This window comes from Balaenoptera acutorostrata, chromosome 3 (assembly GCF_949987535.1).
Source record: "Balaenoptera acutorostrata chromosome 3, mBalAcu1.1, whole genome shotgun sequence".
Lineage (NCBI taxonomy): Eukaryota > Metazoa > Chordata > Mammalia > Artiodactyla > Balaenopteridae > Balaenoptera > Balaenoptera acutorostrata.
In genome coordinates this window covers 74,168,473-74,173,947 of record NC_080066.1, presented here as the reverse complement: position 1 = coordinate 74,173,947, position 5,475 = coordinate 74,168,473, and positions in this window count along the sequence as shown.

The window sequence follows — 5,475 nt, the reverse complement described above, 5'->3', positions numbered from 1 at the left end:
TGGGGTGGTCCTGTCATTTGTACGTTTTTACTTTGTGAACTTTAGATCATGTGATTGACCTACCTTCCCTCACACATGTTTCTTAAAGCAAATTAATATCCCAGTGTCCAGGAGGAAACTGGGTTTCATGTGTCATCCTCCCAGAAGCACTCAAGCCAGCACCCCTTTGGTCTGTTAAAGTTACAGCCAAGCAGCAAAGGACACTTTTGAAGTCCAAGCCTTTCTCCAGGTTATGGGTTATATCTGCATGTGCATACATGTAGACCTTTTGCCATGGTTCTACTGGTTTGGGGATTTTTCCTCAGTTCTTAGCTAAGACTCTAGTAGTGGCAGTCATACACATCAACAAATTGTGGGTTAATGCACCAAATGTGTTGTCCCCTAGCAGTGTGATTCTACTTCAAAGTAGAAGTAAAGGGTCTTGGTGATTTTCTGCTTTCTAACTCATGTTGAGTTCTAAATTCCAATACATCTTCTTTTTATTGGACTTGGAAACTGAAAACATCACAGGTCAGTCTTGAAGACGTTAGACAAACAGAAACATTACAATATTAGTACAATATTGTACAATGTTAGTTGTACAACATTACAAAAACAGATTACAGTATTAGTTGGCTAAACTTGTGCTACAGAGGAAAAAAAGACGTTCCCATGAAAAGCAAACACAGTAAAATGGAAAATTCATTTGGATACACGGATATTTTCATTGAAAAGGATTCAGTATCTCTGTAGCTGTTCTTCCACACCCTTCGATCAGGTATTAGGTTGGCCAGAAAGCACCTTCGGTTTTTAACTAAAAATAAAACGCATTTTTCATTTTCACCAAGAACTTTACTAAACAATATATGCACCCTTTTGTTCCACTGCCTTCTGCCATTTTTCAGGCAACTTCATAATTCCATCTTCCCAAAACTTTTTATCTTTTTGAGCAAAGAACTGTTCCAGATGCCTTTTACAGTCTTCCAGGGAATTGAAATTTTTTCCATTAAGAGAATTTTGTAAAGACCTAAATAAATGGAAATCCGAAGGTTCAATGTCTGGTGAACACGGCGGATGAATCAGAACTTCCCAGCCAAGCTGTAACAGTTTTTGCCTGGACATCAAAGAAACGTGCGGTCTTGGCGTTATCCTGATGGAAGATTACGTGTTTTCTGTTGACTAATTCTGGACGCTTTTCGTTGAGTGCCGCTTTCAGTTGGTCTAATCGGGAGCGGTACTTGTGCGAATTAATCATTTGGTTTTCCGGAAGGAGCTCATAATAGAGGACTCCCTTCCAGTCCCACCATCTACACAACATCACCTTCTTTGGATGAAGACCGACCTTTGGTGTGGTTGGTGGTGGTTCATTTCCCTTGCCCCATGGTCTCTCCCGTTCCACATTGTTGTACAGTATCCACTTTTCATTGCACGTCACAATTTGTTTTAAAAACGGGACGTTTTCATTATGTTTCAGTAGAGAATCACATGTGGAAATAAGGTCAAGGAGGTTTTTTGTCCTTAACTTACGTGGAACCCAAACATCAAAGCGATTAACATAACCAAGCTGTTGCAAATGATTTTCAGCACTTGATTTGGATACTTTGAGTATGTCGGCTATCTCCTGCGTGGTATAACGTTGATTGTTCTCAATTAATGTCTCGATTTGATTGCTGTCGACTTCAACTGGTCTACCCGACCACAGAGCATCGTCCAGCGAGAAATCTCCAGCCTGAAACTTCACAAACCACTTTTGACACGTTCGATCAGTCACAGCACCTTTTCCATATACTGCACAAATCTTTTTTGCATTTCGGTTGCGTTTTTACCTTTCTTGAAATAATAAAGCATAATATGCTGACAATGTTGCTTTTTTCTTCCATCTTCAATATTAAAACGGCTACACAGAAAGTCAACAATTTTGATAAGTCTTTTTTTAAATGCACGCTGATAGGACAGCTGTCACAATCTAACAATTGTTTTGAATGAAGTTAAAGACAACTAAGTGCTACTAGAGCCATCTTACGGGAAAAAAACGAATGAACCTTTGGCCAACCCAATATTTTCTCTCCACAGACGCAAAGAGAAGCTTGGCAGCCAGGTTACATTTCCCACCTCTAAAAAGCTGTCCTTTTTCTCAAGGCAAATAAACTCTCTGCATCTCGGCCTTCCTGCATCTTCACCAGCCCTGGGCACTTCCCTGCCCATCCTCAGCTAGACAGAGATGCCCCCTGCCTCACTCTAGTCAAAAGCTCTCCTACACGCAGCATCTTTTCACTTTGGGAGCCAGATCTGGCTTCACTTTTCCTAGCTGCCTAGCCTGTCAAGTCCTGAAATCTGAGATTGTTCTTCTATGAAATGGGCCCTTAGCTCACAGGTTATCATCGTGGGACTGGAATGTGTGACCCAGGCGATAAGTACACAGCACAGCACCTCGGGCACGCTCGACGGCCCCTCCTGCTGCTGCCCTCAACGTGCCGCGTGTGCCGTGGAGACCAACACGGAAGACGGGGAAGCTGGGACAACACTGACTCTGCCCCGTGTGGCAGTGATTGTTATCAGGACTATCTCAGATACCCTGTGCCAGAACCTGTCATAAGCGCCTTACTGGTGTTATTTTAGCTTCACCTCAGTCCCATTTCACTTAACACAGAAACAGGCTCAGTGAGGCTGAGGGAACCTGCTCACAGGTCCAGAGCTCCTGAGTAGTGTGGGCTGGCGTCAAAGTCGGGCCTGTGTGACTCCAAAGCCCTGTTTGGATTCTTCCACTTGTTTCAGACGTTTTACAGCAGAAGGAAAGCAGCTCCTGGGCATGGGTAGAACCAGGTGAGGCAACGGGCACAGCTGGAAGAGGAGGAGCCTGGGAGGCTGGAGGTTGAGTCAGCTTGCAGCTGCCATGACCCCAGTGGGTGGTTTAAGGCCTGACTTCCTCCCTGGGTTCCAGGGACCAGATGAAATCAATGGATTACTACAGCATCATGCCAATTCGGAGAATTGTTATTACCTGATCGTTCTGATACATAGAAAAGGGAGAACGCCCTGTCCCCATGGGGCGCACAGCTTGGGTCAGACCCAGTGTGATCATCTCCAAACACAGGGGAGAGCAGTAAAGGCCCTTCAGTGTGCAGACACCGAGGCTGGATGCTGATACGGTCACCATTTAGAAAACCGTGTAGTACAGACAAAGCAAGATTCATACCCTAAATTCGTTGCCAAGACTTAGCAGGCCCAGATTTCAGAATGAACAGCTGGAGACGTTGCCTTGTTCAGTGTAAAACGTGGAACTCCACAGAGAAAGGGTACAGGTTAAGAATATAAGCATCTTCCAAAAATATTTAATTTTGTGATGAGAGTTTTATGATCTCTTATTAAGGAAAAAAGAAAAGCACTTTGTGGATACGTTCTGAACTTTCTGACGCTGGCATTGAAGAGAACAGTTCTTACTGCTCCTAGAGCTATCACTGGCAAGAACAAAATCTAATTTTTGTGTATGCTGCTATGTATCCTCGAGAGTATAATACTTTGGGCCTGATCTTTATTTTTCTTCTTCAGGAAAAAAGTGTCTTTTTCACTTGAACAAATATTTGAGTCGAGCTTAACCATTTTTTCACCTTGTCAACGCTATTTGTAAATGTGATTTTTAAAAGTATCTGTTGTCACATGTACATATAGAAAAGAAATCTGAATTCTCCAATCAAAACACTGGGGTACTCGGGGAGCCATCATTTCCAAAATTGGAGACAGGGGTTTGGAAAGAAATTGTTAGAAATGTCAGGCAGTACAAGAAGCGTTCCTTCCATTTTATACACTGTTTGACATTGAGGGTTTTCAGAGCTACATTTCTCCAAAAGAATTCATAAATTTTGTGTGTCAAACAATGAATGAAGCTATGTTGAAGGCTCACTAATGTGAATGCAACTTTTGCCAGATGCTTGACAAATAGGCATCGACCTGAGGATAAGACTGGTCGCCGCTGCCTGTGAGCTTTCTTTCCGCCTGTTAACCAAGGCCGTGGAGAACAAAGAGGCGAGTCAGGGCCTTATCAGGGCCTGCCAAGGCTGGTGCCTTAACTGAAGTGCTGATTCGGAGCCGGAAGGAGGCTTATCATCCTCAAGGTTGGAGAGTTGGGTGGCTTGCTCAAGGTCACCATCTGCTTGAGTTCAACCCCAGGTCCCCTTCAGGGCAGGCAGTGCAGTGTGGGGCTTGGAAACCAGAGGGGTCAGGTTCAGGCCCTCCGCCACTCACTGTGTGACCCCAGCTTAATTTTACCATTTGTGCAGCAATTTCTCCATCCTTCAAGCAGATGGTTTGCCTGTGCACTTCCTCTAAGGCCGAGAACTAAACGAGGTGATGATGTCTGTAGTCTCCCCACCTCCGCCCTGCCTCTGCATCCAGCCCCTCTTCTGCTCCTTAGCCCTGAGCCTTTTTTTCTCCCTGCGTTGGGTCCTTAGGGAAACTGAAGGTAACCTTTTTCCTTTTGAAATGAAAATCCCCAGCACCGATCCCCCGGAGACCATTCATGGCTTTGCAGTGGTATCCCACACATAAAATGCATTCTCAATACGTTTGTTGATTGGCCCAGACACAAATGCTCAAGTAACAATTGCCACATGGTTAATCACCTGTGCACAGGGGTGAAGAATGTTTCAAAGTAATAGATTCACATTTCATATTTAAGCAGAACACTGGCCCTTGAAAATAAGTTTCCGTTGCTCCGTTTCTTGCACTTGGATGCGTTGCTGAGTGGAAGCTAACAGAACACGGGATCCTGCTGGTAGCCCTTGCAGCAGATGTAAGTGAAGGCAGGTCAGCCCTCATTCATTCATTCTTGAGGAGCCGCGCGGAATCCCCTGTCTCCAGAGGAAAGCTAATGACGGGAAAGGTAAAAAGCCCTTCGTGTGTGTGGCCCAGGAACACACAGAACTCTGTTCTGTCTCCCGAGGGGCCAACTGGACATGGCTGGACCTGAGGCGTGAAGGAGTCAGCTCCGCTGGGTGGATGCTGCGTGGGGATGGGGGTGAGAGGTGAGTACACTTGATGATGGTGAGTCCTGATCTGTTGTCAACTCAGGAGATACTCGGAATTTGAAATGCTGCCTTTCCAGTGGAACTCTTGTTGCTTAGACTCATAAATCGAAAATTAAATTCCCAGGTACATGCTGTGGAATAATGTAGTCCTGTGGCCTTCCGATGAGCTAGGTTTTGATGTGCTGACCACATCCTGCATCCAGACGAACCCCCCACCCCATCCCAAGCCCACTTCCTCTGTGAAAACCTGTTTCACAATATAACAGTTTGCCAAGTAACTCCTTGAGTCATGCTGTGATCAAGGACACTGCTATCCAAAGTAAGCCCTGTCACTATCCCAAAAGGGTTAAATATTGTTGCTAAAAGTCCAGTGATCAGCCTGTTAAAAATGTGACCCAGCACCCAGGCAGTAGGGTTTTTTGTGGGGTTTTTTTAATTAATTAATTTATTAATTTATTTATTTATGGCTGTG